Here is a 19,580-nt window from a genome sequence, read left to right as displayed (position 1 = left end):
AATTTCAAAGGGCTCTGATAGTTCCCCACAGAACTTTACTTTGGAGGTCGTGTTGGTTAAAGTTTGCTCTATGATAGCCCGTGTTTTGTTGTCTACTTTGTATTCTGCTAGAATTTTGAAGAGAGTTTTCCGGTCGATAGAGTCGTACGCCTTTTTGAAGTCAACAAAGGTAATGTCAGGTTCTGTTTGTGTTGTAAAATCATTTTCAGGTTCCAAATTTGTTCCGCACAAGACCGCCCTTTACGGAAGCCTGCTTGGTATTCCCCAATCAAGTGGTCGGTTTGGCATTCTAGTCTGTTCAGTAAAGCTTTAGAGAGGATCTTGTATGTGACCGGTAATAGGGATATTCCTCTGTAATTGTTCGGGTTAGTCTTGTCACCTTTTTTGTGTAGTGGGTGTATCAGGGCAGTTTCCCAGTCGTCAGGAATTTTCATGGTCTTCCAGATGTCTTCCAAGATCCTGTGGATGTCTTTGGTGAGTTCTGGGTCTTGTAACTTCCAGATTTCCGCGATGATGCCATCTTCTCCTGGTGCTCTAAGATTCTTGAGTGACTTTATTATTTCTTTAACTTCTTCTAGAGTTGGAGGTTCACTATCTGGATTGTATGTGCTCGTTTCTGTCATTATTTCTTCCATGGGGGGGGGGGGGGGGGGGTCCGCGTTGAGCAGTTTTTCAAAGTACTTTGCCAGAATGTCACAATTGTTTTTGGTATTGGTCTCTAGGGTTCCATCCGGTCTTCTGAAGCACAAGTTGGGTGGTTGATATCCAGTCATATTTTCTCTGAACGTTCTGTAGAAGTTTCTTGTATTGTTCTTCATGAAGTCCGATTCGATCTCTGTCAGTCGCCGTTTGTCATACTGTCGTTTTTCACTGCGAATGATTTTGCTTGATTGCTTCTGTGTTTTCAAGAAGTTCATCCAATTCTCTTGGGATTTATGGCAACTAAATTTTTTCCATGCACTGATTCGTTGGTCAATAGCTTGGTCACATGTGTGGTTCCACCAACGGTGTTTCCGTGTTCGTGGTGCTTGTGCTAGTTTCATGGCCTCTCGGATTCTTCGTGAAAGTTGTGTCCAGTCTGTCGTTTTCTCCATTTTAATTTTGTGTAATATTTGTGTCTGGTTTAAAGTAACGTATTCTGGATCTGGTCGAACAATTTTGTTCTTCTGGAGCTTTTTCTTGGGCAAAAGACGAATCCTGATCTGTAGTAGGTGGTGGTCTGAGTCGAAGTAGCCTTTACGGGTGTCTATGTTCAAAATTTCTTTTTGTGAGTCTTTCTGCACTATTACGTGGTCGATTTGTAGTTCTTGCTTTCCGCTGGGGAATTTCCATGTGGTAAGTTTTCGTGTTGGTTTCTTGAATTTTGTTGACATAATGGCGAGGTCGTGGCTTTTGCAAAAGTCTATCAGATGTTTTCCGTTTTTGTTGGTGTCCTTGTGTGGAGTATGTTTTCCTGTGATATGTCTGTATATCTTTTCTTTTCCGAGTTTGGCGTTGAAGTCTCCCAGTATTATTTTGACTCTATGTGCAGGAATTTTTCTGATAGTTTCTTCCATTGTCGTCCAGAAGTCATCAATTTCGTCCGGATTTTTCCTGTTGTAGTCATTAGTCGGTGCATGTGCGTTGATTATTGTGTAGGATTTATTGGCTGATTTCACTGTGATGGTGCTGATTCTTTCGTTTGGTGACAAAAAGTCGATTATGCTGTCCGTGATGGACCTGTGTACTGCAAATCCTGTGCCAAAAAGCCTTAGGTTTTTCAGTTGTCTCGATGGTTTTCCTTTGTATATTCTGAAATTCTCCGTGTTGAAATGGTCTTCGTCTGTGAATCGTGTTTCTTGCAGTGCACATATTTTGATTTGAAATTTTTCGAGAGTGTCTGTCAGTTGTTTCATCTTTCCTGTCTTCATCAGTGTGTTCACGTTGAGTGTGCCGATGTAGTGTTTGCGTTTGGTCTTGAGGGAGTTTGAGAAGCTCCGATTCTTCTCATGATGTCCGTGAGCCCCCGGAATCCGATGCTCACGACGATCCCAGTCTATTGACTGGGGCCCGGGGTAGTGAGATTTTTCTCGTTGTACCATCATGATGTTTAGTAGTTGGATGTATGGCATGCTGCCGACTACAACCTGACTTTCCAGATCAGGAGCCGGCCGAAGTGGCCGTGCGGTTAAAGGCGCTGCAGTCTGGAACCGCAAGACCGCTACGGTCGCAGGTTCGAATCCTGCCTCGGGCATGGTTGTTTGTGATGTCCTTAGGTTAGTTAGGTTTAACTAGTTCTAAGTTCTAGGGGACTAATGACCTCAGCAGTTGAGTCCCATAGTGCTCAGAGCCATTTGAACCATTTGAACCAGATCAGGAGGTTGGTTGAGACCGCCACTGACATGTGGAGCAGACGCCTTTTGTAGCCGCCCACTGTGGGAACAGACGCTACTAGTAGTTTTGGTCCGCCCCGAGTATATCATTTCCTCGGTACCACCTATATCTAGGAGGCATTCCCCTATCCGCCACCTGGGGAGGCGCTCAGTTGCGGGTCTACTAACCGCCCCGATATATATATATATATATATATATATATATATATATATATAGGGTGAGTCACCAAACGTTACCGCTGGATATATTTCGTAAACCACATCAAATACTGACGAACCGATTCTACAGACCGAACGTGAGGAGAGGGGCTAGTGTAATTGTTTAATACAAACCATACAAAAATGCACGGAAGTATGTTTTTTAACACAAACCTACGTTTTTTTTAAATGGAACCACATTAGTTTTGTTAGCACATCTGAACATATAAACAAATACGTAATCAGTGCCGTTTGTTGCATTGTAAAATGTTAATTACATCCGGAGATATTGTAACCTAAAGTTGACGCTTTAAACCTCCGACGTTCAGTTGCGTGTTGTAACAAACACGAAACCTCCGACGTTCAGTTGCGTGTTGTAACAAACACGGGCCACGGTCGGCGAGCAGCATCTGCAGGGACATGTTTACGATGACGACCGTGTTTACGAGTGTGGCTGTAGTGTACTGTTGTGGTTTGGTCTAGCTGTCGCAGTGTCCGCATGTAGCGCTTGCTGCTATTGTTATCCTGCATTCGTCTCCGCACGCAGACCAACTGCAGTACACCGTGTTACCAGACGTCTGTGATAGTGTAGTGTTGTAACTGTGACCATGGTGTATTCGAACTCTTAAAAGGCGGAGATGATACTCATCTATGGCGAGTGTCGACGAAATGCAGGTGAAGCCTGCAGGGTGTATGGAGAACGGTACCCGGACAGAGAGCATCCAACGTGCCGCACATTGCAAAACATCTACCGCCAACTGTATGCAACACGTATGGTCGTAGCACGCAAACGGGTCCGTAACAGGCCCGTCACAGGAGAAGCGGGTGCAGTTGGTGTGTTGGCTGCTGTTGCCATGAACCCACACATGAGTACACGGGACATTCCGAGAGCCGGTGGACTGAGTCGAAGTAGTGTCCTGCGCATACTGCATCGTCACCGCTTTCACCCGTTTCATGTGTCGCTACATCAGCAATTACATGGTGATGACTTTAATCATCGAGTGCAATTCTGTCAATGGGCAGTAACAGAGAATGCGTTGCAGTTCTACCTGTTTACCGATGAAGCGGCTTCAAAAACCACGGGGCAGTGAATCTACGGAACATGCATTACTGGTCCGTGGACAATCCTCGCTGGCTCAGACAGGTAGAGCGACAGCGACCGTGGACTGTAAATGTACGGTGCGGTATCATTGGCGACCACCTCATTGGTCCTCAGGGGCCCAAACAGCTGCAACATACATCGCGTTTCTACAGAATGATCTGCCAACGTTGCTCGAAAATGTCCCACTTTAAACGCGTCGACGTATGTGGTATCAGCATGATGGTGCACCTGCACAATCCGCAATTAACGCTAGGCTGACCCTTGACAGAATGTTCGACGGGCGTTTCATAGGACGTGGAGGACGCATAAATTGGCCAGCCCGTTCTCCTGATCTTACACCTCTGGACTTCTTTCTGTGGGGTACGTTAAAGGAGAATGTGTACCGTGATGTGCCTACAACCCCAGAGGATATGAAACAACGTATTGTGGCAGCCTGCGGCGACATTACACCAGATGTACTGCGGCGTGTACGACATTCATTACGCCAGAGATTGCAATTGTGTGCAGCAAATGATGGCCACCACATTGAACATCAATTGGCCTGACATGTCGGGACACATTCTATTCCACTCCGTAATTGAAAACGGAAACCACGTGTGTACGTGTACCTCACCCCTCATGGTAATGTACATGTGCGTCAGTGAAAAAGACCAATAAAAAGGTGTTAGCATGTGGACGTAATGTGCTGTTCCAGTCTCTTCTGTACCTAAGGTCCATCACCGTTCCCTTTGGATCCCTACGTAATTCGGTGCTCTCCAATACACACGATCGAACAGCGGAAGAGTGGTACTCAAGCGTCAACTTTAGGTTACAATATCTCCGGATGTAATTAACATTTTACAATGCAACAAACGGCACTGATTACGTATTTGTTTATATGTTCAGATGCGCTAACAAAACTAACGGGGTTCCATTAAAAAAACGTAGGTTTGTGTTAAAAACATACTTCCGTGCATTTTTGTATGGTTTGTATTAATCAATTACACTAGACCCTCTCCTCACGTTCGGTTTGTGGAATCGATTCGTCAGTATTTGATGTGGTTTACGAAATATATCCAGCGGTAATGTTAGGTGACTCACCCTATATATATATATATATATATATATATATATATATATATATATATATTACAGAGGGCAGCTAACCCTCTGACATAACACGCTGAGATGCCGTGCCGGCCGGTGTGACCGAGCGGGTCTAGGCGCCTCAGTCTGGAACCGCACGACAGCTACGGTCGCAGGTTCGAATCCTGCCTCGGGCATGGATGTGTGTGATGTCCTTAGGTTAATTAGGTTTAAGTAGTTCTAAGTTCTAAGGGACTGATGACCTCAGATGTTAAGTCCCATAGTGCTCAGAGCCATATGAACCATTTTTGAGCTACCGTGCCGGCTCCGCCTGGGCCATCCAAGCATGCCACCAGGGTCGACCCAAACCTACACGTGTCTCCGTGTGTCTGCCTCCTATATTCGCACAGTTGCTGTTAATCATGCACAGGGAATGACTTCCGGCTACTGTCGCGGCCTTGTCCTGGCAAGAAATACAGGGTGAGTCAAAATGAACTTTTCAACTTTGGAATGAAACTGAAACTTATTGAGATAAATCACAGAATGGGTAGATGTGTCATTTTGTAGCAAACGCCTCAAATTTATATCAAAGTCTCAAGCGTCATTTTGGTTCAATGTGACTATCCTTTCTAATGCAGCAAACATCCCACCGGTAAACAATATCTTCCCACACTCGTTGCAGAAAATCGAGCGTAACTTGTGCAATGGCAACGTAGATTCGATTTTTTAGGTTAGCTAAATTGTTTGCTAGGGAAGGAGCATATACACAGTGTTTAATGCAACCCCGGAAGAAAGAATTCCAGTTGTGTCAAATCTGGGGAGCGAGGTGGCGATGTGACTGACCATTCAGGGCCAATTCACCGACCTGGGAAGTGAAATCGATGACTCCTCGATCTGAAGTGAGGAAATGAGGTCGTGCACTGTCTTGCTGCTAGTAAACCATTCCAGCGTCATCATCTTCATCGACCTGTTGCAGAGTTCGTTTCATGAAACCAAAACACATTACGACCACACTCCGCACCAGTGAAAGCAGCCATTTTAACTGTGCACTTCGTTCTTTTTACCCTTCGCAGATGATGTCGAAGCACCAAGGGTGCCGTCCACATTGACAAGTGATTTGTAAACCAGCAATCGCCGGCGACGACGAAAACAACGTTTACGCAGATGATGTCGAAGCACCAAGGGTGCCGTCCACATTGACAAGTGATTTGTAAATCACCATTCGCCGGCGACGACGAAAACAACTGGTGGCGAAATGGGGTACTGATGCAATATGTGAATCAACCTTGAGGTTGTTTGCTGCAAAATAACACATCTACCGATTCTGCAAATTATCTCCATAAATTTCTACATCATTCCAAAGTTGTAAAGTCCTTTTTGACTAGTCTTGTACTATACTGCAGTTCTGCAGTATCTGTGTTTACACGCTATACTACGCAATGTCTCTCAGACATGCAGAAGATTGATGAATGCTGCAGGCTCTGGCAGTTGATCCTGAACGTGAATAAATGTAACATATTTCCCTTACATAGGAAAAAAGTCCACTACTATACAAGCCTCTTCATCTATGTAAAATCACTGCAACCTACTGCCGTTTAAAACTTCTTATTCTAGTCTCGTCACCCTCCCACCCTCCACAATTTCACTCCCCTCCAACAACACACTTTAATCCATTACCAAACTGAAGGTTCCTTGGCTCAGGACGAGTCCTGTTTACCTATTCCTTCTTTTAGTCAAGTGATCCCATAAATTTCATTTCTCCCCATTCGCTTCAGCATCTTCTCACTAATTATCCTGTTGCTGTTGTTCTGGTCTTCAGTCCTGAGACTTGTTTGATGCAACTCTCCATGCTACTCTATACTGTGCAAGCTTCTTCATCTCCTAGAACCTACTGCAACCTGCATCCTTCTGAATCTGCTTAGTGTATTCATCTCTTGGTCTCCCTCTACGATTTTTACCCTCCACGCTGTCCTCCATTACTAAATTGGTGATCCCTTGATGCTTCAGAACATGTTCTACCAACCGATCCCTTCTTCTAGTCAAGTTGTGCCACAAACTCCTCCCCAGTTCTGTTCAATACCTCCTCATTAGTTATGTGGTCTACCCATCTAATCTTTAGCTTTCTTCTGTAGCACCACATTTCGAAAGCTTCTATTCTCTTCTTGTCCAAACTATTTATCGTCCATGTTTCACTTCCATGCATGACTACACTCCATACAAATACTTTCAGAAACGACTTCCTGACACATCTATACTCGATATTAACAAATTTCTCTTCTTCAGAAACGCTTTCCTTGCCATTGCCAGTCTACATTTTATATCCTCTCTACTTCGACCATGATCAGTTATTTTGCTCCCCGAATAGCAAAACTCATTTACTACTTTAAGTGTCTCATTTCCTAATCTAATTCCCTCAGGATCACCCGACTTATTTCCACTACATTCCATTATCCTCGTTTTGCTTTTGTGGATTTTCATCTTATATCCTCCTTTCAAGACACTGTCCATTCCGTTCAACTGCTCTTCCATGTCCTTTGCTGTCTCTGACAGAATTACAATGTCATTGGCGAACCTCAAAGTTTGTATTTCTTCTCCATGGATTTTAATACCTACTCTGAATTTTTCTTTTGTTTCCTCTACTGCTTGCTCAATATGCAGATTGAATAACTCACTGGAGAGGCTACAACCCTGTCTCACCCCTGTCTACTTCTTTTTCATGTCTCCAAACTCTTATAACTTCCATCTGGTTTCTGTACAAATTGTAAATAACGTTTCCTTTATTTTACCCCTGCCATCTTCAGAATTTGAAAGAGTATTCCAGTCAATACTGTCAAAAGCTTTCTCTAAGTCTACAAATGCTAGAAACGTAGGTTTGCCTTTCCTTAATCTATTTTCTAAGATAAGTCGTCGGGTTAGTATTGCCTCACGTGTTCCAATATTTCTACGGAATCCAAACTGATCTTCCCCGTGGTCAGCTTCTACCAGTTTTTCCATTCGTCTGTAAAGAATTCGTATTATTATTTTGCAACCGTGACTTATTAAACTGATAGTTCGGTAATTTTCACATCTGTCAACACCTGCTTTCTTTGGTATTGGAATTATTATATTCTTCTTGAACTCTGTGGGACTTTCGCCTGTCACATACATCTTGCTCACCAGATGGTAGAGTTTTGTCAGGACTGGCTCTCCCAAGGCTGTCAGTAGTTCTAATGGAATGTTGTCTACTCCTGGGGCCTTGTTTCGACTCAGGTCTTTCAGTGCTCTGTCAAACTCATCACGCAGTATCATATCTCCCATTTCATTTTCATCTACATCCTCTTCCATTTCCATAATATTGTCCTCAAGTACGTCGCCCTTGTATAGACCCTCTATATACTCCTTCCACCTTTCTGCTTTCCCTTCTTTGCTTAGAACTGGGTTTCTATCTGAGCTATTGATATTCGTACAAGTGGTTCTCCTTTCCCCGAAGGTCTCTTTAATTTTCCTCTAGGCAGTATCTGTCTTATCCTATGTATCCATTTAATCCTAAGCGTTCTTTTGTAGCTCCACATTTCAACATCCAGTGGTCTTGGCTCGTTGAATACATCGGTTTCCCATCAGGTTATCGAAGTTAAGGAACATCAGGCGTCGCCAGTACTTGTATGGATAACAGCCCGTGTACGCCATGCGATGCTGGCAGCTTTCCTCTTGCCTTTCTGGCAAAGTGGGTGAGGGGGGTGGTATATGCACCAATGTTGTGAATTAAATTCCAAACCTCTCCGTAGCGTCTGCTGGGGTGAGAGCACGTGACTCTGTTGGTGGTGATTCGTCCGTCGGATGGGGATAAGCTCGGCGGTTCTATGGCGCTCACTGGTCTGACAAACTCTGCTCAAATCCATCAGTGTAATTCAGTGTGGAAAACTAACCACTGTTACTGGCAAGATGCTGAACAATAGATACTTCCAGGTGTTCTCAGTGAACTCCAAAAGCCGAGTTCACAAAATAAGTGATGGTATCAAACAAGAATCTGTTTTAGATCCACTTCTTTTTAATTTGTTTACATACGACCTTCCAGAAATAAAGTCCAGAAACTTTTTTTTATGCTGATGATATTGCTCTGATCGTCCAGGGTCAAAGCTTTAGAGATGCTGAGGCAACACTAACATCAGACCCAAAGCCGGCCGAAGTGGCCGTGCGGTTAAAGGCGCTGCAGTCTGGAACCGCAAGACCGCTACGGTCGCAGGTTCGAATCCTGCCTCGGGCATGGATGTTTGTGATGTCCTTAGGTTAGTTAGGTTTAAGTAGTTCTAAGTTCTAGGGGGCTAATGACCTCAGCAGTTGAGTCCCATAGTGCTCAGAGCCATTTGAACCATCAGACCCAAAGACGTTGGAACAATACTTCAGACATGACTCTCTCGGGAAAAAATGCTGAAAAGACCGTTTCAACTTCTGACCTACGAAATAAACGTTTCTTGAACATGCAAGAATCCTGGAACTATTAATGGCAGGAGCAATTTTCCATGAAGTACCGCCAATTAATCAAAATTACGTGGGAGCGACCAGCAGACTTTCATCTACCTCCACGACACTGGTGCGTACTGAATTAAATCAGAACAAATTGGGGCAGACGTGGAGCATTGCTGCACCTGTATGTGAGGGCGGTGAGGAGGAGGAGGATATTAATGTTTAACGTCCCGTCGACAACGAGGTCATTAGAGACGGAGCGCAAGCTCGGGTGAGGGAATGATGGGGGAAGGAAATCGGCCGTGCCCTTTCAAAGGAACCATCGCGGCATTTGCCTGAAGCGATTTAGGGAAATCACGGAAAACCTAAATCAGGATGGCCGGAGACGGGATTGAACCGTCGTCCTCCCGAATGCGAGTCCAGTGTGCTAACCACTGCGCCACCTCGCTCGGTGAGGGCGGTGAATGGCAGCAAACAGTAGATGGCATAACATGGGAACATTGCCTCAGTGCATACAAAGGGACAGTGTAAGACCTTCACAATTTGCCTGCAGAACATTCTGACTGGATTTCTAACTTGTACTTAGAGCTTTGAACCTATGATGAAATTGATATTGTGTGTATCTGAATAGAAATGTTTATAGTTGTTGTAAATAATTGTCTGTATTTCTCTGCCATCACCCGATAAATAACGTGGTCAGCGTGTTAATTATTGAATTTGGCAGAGTTAGTGGTAGGGGTAGCCGGATGCCCTTGCTGCCGCCCTACCACGTCACGATGGCGTTTGTGTACCCCAACTGTGTGCGTCTAGTGTTATCCCACGTTAAGGTGTGCGAATGTTTCGGAAATGTTTCCGAAACGTTTAGCTGAGATGAGACGTTGGAACTGGCCAGTTATTCAGTTAGCTGGATGTGGGTAAACTACCTAAAAATGACATCCATGCTGGCCGACTCATAGCAGCCATCGTCGTTAATCCACGGAGTGTATTCAACCCGAGCCCGGTGCGTCTCCCCAAATCCCGGAAAATGCCTGCAAACATGCGTGGTTATCTGGACAGATCAGCCTTCTCTCATCATCATCATCATCATATGAGAGCCATTTTTTTTTCCAACCTTCGATCGGTCGAAAGCTTGGCACAAATACGTTGCGCAGTGTCTCTAGTATGGCCGTCTACCGCGTCACTTCGCACATTTCTGAGCACACAGTGAGCACGTAAAAATGCCTAGACAACACCGCGACTGGGTTCAAAACTTCCTCGCAAACAGACGTCGCCCTTTACGGAACAAAATCGACAGATGTAAAGGTAATTGGTAATAAAGGTAAGACTAGCGGCAGATAATGCGATTGTCTGTAATATAGTAACAACGCCAAAAGACGGTATCGATTTACGGAATGCCCAGCAGATGATTAATGAATGGTGCAGGCTCTGGCAGTTGACCCTGAACGTAAACAAATGTAACATATTGCGCGCATATAGGAAGACAAATCGTACAACTACTCTATTGATGACAAACTTCTAGAAACAGTATCTGCCGTAAAATGTCTTGAATGATGATGATGTTTGGTTGGTGGGGCGCTCAACTACGCGGTTATCAGCGCCCGTACAAATTCCCAACCTTTGCTCAGCCCAGTCTCGCCACTTTCATGAATGATAATGAAATGATGAGGTCAACACACACACCCAGTCATCTCGAGGCAGGTGAAAATCCCTGACCCCGCCTGGAATCGAATCCGGGATCCCGTGTTCGGGAAGCGAGAACGCGACCGCAAAATGTCTTGGAGTAACTATTCAGAGCGACCTTAAACGGAGTAACCACATAAAACAAATAGTAGGAGAAGCAGATGCCAGACTGAGATTCATAGGAAGACTCTTAAGGGAATGTAACTCGCAAACGAAGAAAGTGGCTTATAAGGCTTTTGTTCGGCCTATTTTTGAATATTGGTCATCAATATGGGCTCCCCACCAGGTGGGACTGATAGAAGAGATGGAGAAGATCCAACGAACAGCGGTGTATTTCGTCATGGGGTCGTTTAATCGGCGCGAGGACGTTACAGAAATGCTCATCAAACTACAGTGTCAGTCGTTGCGCATCATACACTGGTTTGCTGCTGAAATTTTGGGAGAGTACTTTCTAGGGAAAGTAGGGCAACATATTACTTCCTCCCATATACATGTCACGAAATTACCACGACGAGAAAATTGGAGAAGTTGGAGCCAATACAGAGGCTTACGAACTATCATTCATACAACACACCATTCGCAAGTGGAACAGGCTAGTGGGGACTAGTTATTGGTACCAGAAGTACCATCTGCCACAAATCGTTAGGTGGTATGCGGAGTATATGTAGATGTAGATGTAGTGTCTCCCAGCAAGTATGAAGTGCCTGCTGAGGAGTTTCGCCAGATTTCATGCAGCCCACATAACATAACTGTCATGCGTTTCCTTCTTCATGACAATAAATTATTGGCCGCACACTGCAGGCGCAACAAAGATGCTCCTGCAACGTTTTCGACGGGAAGTGTTCGATCACGCACCGTACAGCCCAGATGTGGCTTCCTCTGATTTTCATCTTTTTGCTCACATGAACCACTAGCTACGAGGACAGAATTTTGGCAGGTACAACGAGCTGCAGACCAGCATAGGGAATTGACGGAACTCACTTTCTATGACTAGGGTACCGCAAAGTCGGTACCATGCCACGACAAATGACTGAGTCTGGAAGGAGTAGATATAAGTTGTAAATCAAACATTTTTTGTTTTCACTGTGCCTTCCAATTGAAAAAATACCCTTTGTACAATGCAAACAAGTAATGTGTGTGTGTGTGTGTGTGTGTGTGTGTGTGTGTGTGTGTGTGTGTGTTTATGTGTGTGTGTGTGTGTGTGTGTGTGTGTGTGTGTGTGTGTTTATGTCGTATCACACACACACACACACACACACACACAAGGAAAGATGACAGTGTGCACAGTGGATAGGAAAAATCTTTACAATTAGATGGCTGAACCTGGCTCTCGGGGTCTTGCAACCAATCGTGCCATACAACTTCACTTTTCATCACATTTGAAGAGCTTTTCCTATAGATTAGATTGGTGCATAAGCTCGTAGCGTTTTTGTTTTGCATGTTAGTATTCCGATTGCTATGGGTTTATTTATTGGCTGACATTTTTTATTTTTAGTTCACTGTTAATATTTGAATTTACATATTGTCATTTGGAGATACTGAGTGGAGCTGTGGGCGCTAGAAAATTGAGTGCTGTGTGGAGAAATCGGAAATTTCCCGACACATTCTTCTGTTTGAGTTGAATAGATGTGTGACAACAGCGGAGGCAGTCAGAAACATTTGTGCCGTGTATGAGGATAGCCCCATTGGACAGAGCAAGGCAAGAAAATTGTTTTCTCGTTTTAAGGATGGTCATTTCGACATTGGTGACTCTCCAAGTTCAGGAAGACCTTCAGGGCTTGATGAACGTCGTTAAAATGCATTAATCCACGAGGATCCACGTCTGCTTACGCAAGAACTGGCAAATGTGGTGAATTGTAGCCATTCTACCATCGTGCATCATTTGCATGCATCGGAAAGGTCCCGCAAGCCTACACAGGCCCGACACAGGCCAGATGTGCTAGACATAGCCCTCATCAACCTTATGGTTGAAATTATCTGGACTCAGACCATATGCGGTTTTTTCCGATGGCAACAGAGTTTGCCGAGCTATCTCCAGTAGGGTACACCAGAATGTCTTGTAGAATCGGTGGACATGGGATTGCCACCTTAGTTGGCAGTACGCAGGGTACTTTATAGCATAGCCGGTACGCATTGCGGATTTACAGTCTCTGTTGTTCAAACTGTAACCAACATTAAGCAACATGATTTCCATGTCAGATGGCTGTGGCGACTTAACCTCGCCTGCAAGGAGAAAAGAATCTGCTTCTAGGTAAGTGAATATATTTTTTTCTCCTATTAATCATCATTGGTGCTAATACTTGCACTGTCTCTAAGCAGCGAGCGTGTTATACGGGTTGATGTCTTCGTCCTTTGATCAATTGCTGTTAGTATACATTATTTGCAGCAGCACATTTACCTTTAAAAAACTGTATCGCAGTATAAAAGACGAATACGCTGAGCTCTAGTTTCAGTTCATCGCCAAAATGAACAAAGTTACGATCATATGCAGAGTGGCAGCACTAGCTGTCATCTTGTACGAGGGCAGCCAGAGTATTGCGTCATATCTGAATATAGTCTCCACCCTGAACTTTAAGGAGAATAGAGTCTGTAAAACTTTGATGTATTCGAGAAAACTGCTTAACCCAATCGTCCTAGATATCTCCAAATACGTTATGAGTATCAACTGGGGGACTGTGGTTTCCAAGAGGAGGACGTTGAGCAAGTTACTGCTTATTACATATTTGATTGGTTAAACTCGAGAAATGTATGCAAAGTGTTTTTAGACATTTGTAGAAAATTCACAGAATGAAGCTGTAGTTTGAATGCTACTGATTATTACATGTTTCCTACAGAGGTTGTTCCTTTGCTGTGTGGTATTCCATATAGATATAGCCAACTGCCTCAAGTTTTTAAAAATGATCTGTTTCTTTCTAAGCATGATCGCTGCTATAAACATTGTGATGTGAGGGCACATTGTCAGATTGACAGGCCCCCTCTTATTAAACTGTACCGTGTTGGATGGAAAAGAATTAATTTTCTTCTTCTCTATGTATCATAAAAAAGTTATTACTTGTGTAGCTTACTAAACATGTTATCCCTTCCTTATTTCATGCACCCATCTGACTGAGGAAACGCTGCTCCTGTGTGTGTGTGTGTGTGTGTGTGTGTGTGTGTGTTCTGGCTATTGGAAAGCTATGTGTATGTGGGTGGCTTATCAGACATGTGGCTCTCTCATTGCAGGCTCAGCTGTATCTAACAAGGCTCTATACATGCTCAAGAAGTGCACACACAGTGCTGGAGGCAGTGGCAACATTCATGGTAAATGTGATGGCAGCAAGTGGCGGTGATGGCGCGATGGTGGTGCTGACTCTCAGTAAGTAGCAACATCTTTGCATTGTGACACAATATTCTGCAAAAAGTTTTCTTCTACAAGTCTTAAATTCACCCTGTATTGCACTGAGTCTAATAGGTGTGAACACATACATTGGGATACCATCCTTGAACCCAGTCTCTAGAGACTTGATAGTTTCAACAGTTGTACACTTTGGTACAGTGGGTAAAAGGCATTGATACGTTGCTCCACTTGGCCCATACTTACGCTGTTGTCGCGCAAATACTCAACAAATCCATAGTACTACCCTCTTTCAAAGGGCTGCCAATGGCACGATCTATGTCCGTCAACTGATAATGCACAGTACAGGTCTGTAAGTTGAACAACACTTGAATATTTTAGATATGTGTTCATGATCCATGGAGTTAGTTCTAGCTTCGCGGTGGTGGTGGTGGTTAGTGTTTAACGTCTCGTCGACAACGAGGTCATTAGAGACGGAGCGCAAGCTCGGGTTAGGGAAGGATTGGAAAGGAAATCGGCCGTGCCCTTTCAAAGGAACCATCCCGGCATTTGCCTGAAACGATTTAGGGAAATCACGGAAAACCTAAATCAGGATGGCCGGAGACGGAATTGAACCGTCGTCCTCCCGAATGTGAGTCCAGTGTGCTAACCACTGCGCCACCTCGCTTGGTCTCTAGCTTCGCTTCACCATAAATATCTACTGCAGACACTGTGAGACCAAACATATTAACATCAAATGGAGTATGAATGGGTCATACTCATTGGTCATCTTCATCTTTACATACCCCATCATGGAGCAAAGATACTTACAGTCATGCCATGGATATTGAAATTTAGTACCAACATGTTGTTCATTTGCCACTCCTACTCTTATTACGATATCAAAGTCACAGTCTGTTGATAGGCCCACGTTTACGCATTCTGAACCGTTCTCTGTCACGTTATAAGTATTGGAAAACAGCAGTACTTTTGAGAAACTTGCCTGGAGGTAGGTGAGCTGTGGCAGTTCTGGAGGCGACTGCTGCCAATGCAGCTGTGGCATTGGATAGTTGAACAACACCAGGTCCAATAAATCTGGAAGATGGCCAGAGACCTGCTGTGGCTATGGCATCACAGGCAACAGTGTGAGCTTTTGCTGGTGCTCATCCAACATCTCTGCTACTACTGGATCAGGGGCTTATTGCGCTGCTGAAGAAAAACAACAAGTACAAATGAATATATTATTATTTATAATAATAACGATAATAATAATAATGAACAGTTAATTACTTACTGGTCAGCCCCTGCTGATGCCACATCCTTTCACTGTGAAGAACAGATCCTGAATGAAGGGCTCCCATGCAAAAATGGATATTTAATATAAAAATGGGGAAGGGGGAAGCTCGATTTCTATAGATTTATCTGTTTCCTGCCTTTTTTTAAGCTTTCCTGTTGGCCCAGACGTAAATGGAGAGGAAGGGGTGTGTGGGCAGGATATGTAATCTGATACTCATGGTCAAGGCCATCTAGAACTTGCAGTACCCCAGGTGTGTGGGAAGGCCTGAGGGAGGGTGGGGAGAGAGGTGACCTTGAATGTAGCTCACCCAGTTGCTCATCTGTAACGTGATACACCCTTGTCAGTGGATTAAACAGGACACAGCCACTTATAACCGGTTATAACTGATTCTGGGCTCTTTAGGATTTTACATAAACCAACTGCACCATCAATTCAGAAGTATAGTTCTAGTGTCTGAGGTCAGTACCAAGAAGTTATTGGTAGGAGAGAAATTATTGTGGAACATAAACACATACATACCTAAGACTACATGGTTTTACACTTAAAACACACTGTAGTGCTAGAGCAGTGCGGGTTCCGATCTATTAGTCGTGCAAAACGTGACGCTATTGATAATCAAATGTAAAAGTATATTCCCAATGCATAATATAGATTCTCCCTGCATGTTTCTCTATGATAAACTATAGTGACAAACTGTAAAGTGATAAAACTACTACGTTTCACATCAAAGAGATGTGATTCTTTGTAACACAAATGACACCTGCTGTTTACGAAGTTCAAGTCCGATTATGGGTCGGAAATTATGATAAGTTCACAACAGTCCTATAAAATGAATGTCGACAGCTGAAAATGAATACGAAGGAACAGTGATATGTTGTGAGGAAATAAGCACCACGATCAGTAGCCAGAGGAGATGTAACAGTCTTACTGCACGCAGTTCACCACCACCCCTGATGACCTTCCTCTTGCACACAGAAGTCATGGCCCGATGTTAGGCTGTATCACTCATGTGCAGGATAATATTCCTATTTCGCCTTGACGCTACGTCTCTAGAATGCCTCCTCTCTCCAGTATTAAGGTGTGTATATGTAGCGTTAGTCTACTCTCCTCATCCAGAACACTCAAATTTATTGGTTTTTCTGAGTACTCTTTTCATGGTATTTGTCTCCAATTTTATATATTCTCAGTCAATTTCATAATTTTACTAGCTTTTAGCGATTTTACATATTTCAAGATATTTCCCTCAATTAGTATGTATCTCTCATCAATTTTTCCTGTTTTATCAGGTTTTCGTCGAATTTTACCGATTTAATGACATTTTCCAAATTTTCCACAGTTTTCCAGATGTATATGGTCATATTGCTGTCATACCCATGTGCTGTTCGACTCTCTACAAAAATATTTGCACATATTGTACACCAACATATTGTACACCTGCCCTCTCCCCAATGATCCACTTGCCTGCCTCTAGGATAGAACAAATGTGAAAAATATAGTAACAATCCCTTCATATCAATATGAAACTGAAGACTCGATTTACGTCCAAGATGTGGCAGAGAAATGGATTGCTTCCACCATGTCTTATGATGTAGTCATACAACGATTTCCTCAACAAGTTGGTTAATCTGGTCCATGCTAACAGCAGTAGTAGGGTAAAGAGAGTATTGGGCCACATTGCAGGTTGACTACATCAGGGCCACGCATACATTCAGGAACAAACCTGTTTTTCTGTTTTGACTGACAGGACCTTAACCTAGTGTTCTGCTGAGATGATTATGAGCCCCTGGGGACAATCAATCCTTTTCATTGACAGGTCCATAACCTATTGTTTGGTTAACTGGTTTTCCAGAAAACCCCCACCTATCCCTCTGTCCCTCCCCTTCCTCCTCCCACTCTCCTCCTCCACCCCTCTGGGAACTGCCCTCGCCAAAACAAGCACACTTTTAATATCAATTTGATTGGTTAATTAATTAAATCTATCAATTAACCCACTCCCCCTCTGGGAAACCCCCTAGCCCTCCACCTCCCCTCCCCCACCTGGAAATATGCAGGAAAAAGACTCAGTTGATTGGCTGTCTGGCAGGAAATCTACATCTACGTGATTACTCTGCTATTCACAATAAAGTGCCTGGCAGAGTGTTCAATGAACCACCTTCACGCTGTCTCTCTACCGGTCACTCTCTAACGGCATGAGGGAAAAACGAGCATTTAACTTTTTCTGTGCGAGCCTTGATTTCTCTTATTTTATCGATTGCGGTGTATGCAATATTGTTTAAATAATTTAGACAATGTGTGGAACATTGTTTATTTAAACAATTTGTGGGATACATTGAGGTGTAAGGAATAGGTTCATTTATTTATGCAAGAATTTGATGGTAAATCGGTTGCAGAGTATGGAATATTGTTTAAACAATTTAGATATTTGTGGAATATTATTTATTTAAACAATTTATTGGATAAAAGATGGTGTATGGAGTATTTAAACAATTGCAGTGATATTTCATTCTGATCACATAAGGAAACACGTAATTACACTGTCAAAGATCACTGAAACATATGTGAAAAACCTTGTGTCTCAATAGCTGTGCAGGCTGCCCGGAGTCAGGGTGGACCAGAGGGGCTTGGAAGCAACACCAGGCTCGCCACACTGCTGTCGGCTGCCATTTCAAGTGGTCACATCATGCTTCTGCATGTGTGAATCAACCTGCCGGATACCAGCACACGTGAGAGATGCCTGCCTTCCAGAGCAAATACCTGACAGGGAATGGACTGTGAAATAATTTAATAATTAATTAATTTCCATCACAGGGTCGTGATGTAGGGAAGATAAGGTAGCTATTTCACAAACACACAAATTGATATGTCACGAAACTAGCAGCAGGCTGACTTAAAATACACTTTAAAAAAGATCGCTGCATACAGAGAGAGAGAGAGAGAGAGAGAGAGAGAGAGAGAGAGAGAGAGAGAGAGAGACAGAGGGGGGGACCTAAGAAGACCCGGTGTTTACGAGATTCCTTGTTGCTGCGGCATGTCGTACATCGGACAAACTTGTCGCACTGTAGAAGAGAGCTGTACTGAACACCGACTTTACACTCGTCTGGAGCAACCAGAAAAGTCTGCAGTGGCCGAGCATTGTCTCAGTACAGGCCATTCTATGAATTGTCAACATACCAAAATTCTCGCATCGACAAGTTCGTACTGGGACAGTGTTATTAAGGAAGCAGTGGAAATACGTAGCTCGACGAATCTTGTAAACAGAGACACGGGCTTTCAACTTAGTACAGCTTGGGATCCAGCACTGGCCATATTGAAGTCGCTTTGAGCAGAGAGGAGTACTATTGGTCATGCGACGGATGACGATTCGCTAGCAACATAAATATCCTGTTGACAACGGGAGGATAGCCTCTCCGGGACTCCCTATCTCCGGACAATACAAGCCAAGGCACGCTCCCGACTCCGTCTCCTCAAGCTCCTCTCCGGCCGTACGTGGGGTCTGGACCCCTCCACCATCCCCCACACCTATAAATCCCTCATCCGCCCTAACCTTTGTTACGCTCATCCTCCGGCCTGGATCTCCGCCCCCCCCCCTACCTTTTATAAATCCCTCCAAATCCTTGAACACTATGCTCTCAGCCCCGCCTATCGCATCCATCTCCCCTCCCCCACGCGGATCCTGTATGATCTCATCCCCTTCCCCCACCTCCTCCTTTTCCTTGAAAGGATACAGATCCTGTACACCTCCCGCAAACTCGATCCTCCTCATCCGCTTATCTCACCCATCCTCTCCCACCCCCGCCCGCTGCCGCGTCTGTATTCCCACGTCCCACCCGGTCTCCATCTCTCCACCCTCCTTACCCTCTCCCAAGGTGGCTTCCGCCACCTCCCCCTCCCTGATGATGTCCTCCTCCCCTCCATCTACCCCTCCTATCAACTTTGATCCTGCCCCCACACTTCCTGTGTCCTTTCCTTTAGGCACCCTCCATCCCTTCTCTCACCTTTTCCCCCCATCCCCCTTCCTCCATCCCTCTTCCCCTGGGCTTCCCCTCCCCCTTCCTCCCTTCCCCCTATCTCCCCTGCCTGTGGCATCTCTGCTCTCCCCTCTCCCTCTCC

This window comes from Schistocerca nitens, chromosome 4 (genome assembly GCF_023898315.1).
Source record: "Schistocerca nitens isolate TAMUIC-IGC-003100 chromosome 4, iqSchNite1.1, whole genome shotgun sequence".
NCBI classification, from domain to species: domain Eukaryota; kingdom Metazoa; phylum Arthropoda; class Insecta; order Orthoptera; family Acrididae; genus Schistocerca; species Schistocerca nitens.
This window is presented reverse-complemented; position numbering follows the sequence as displayed.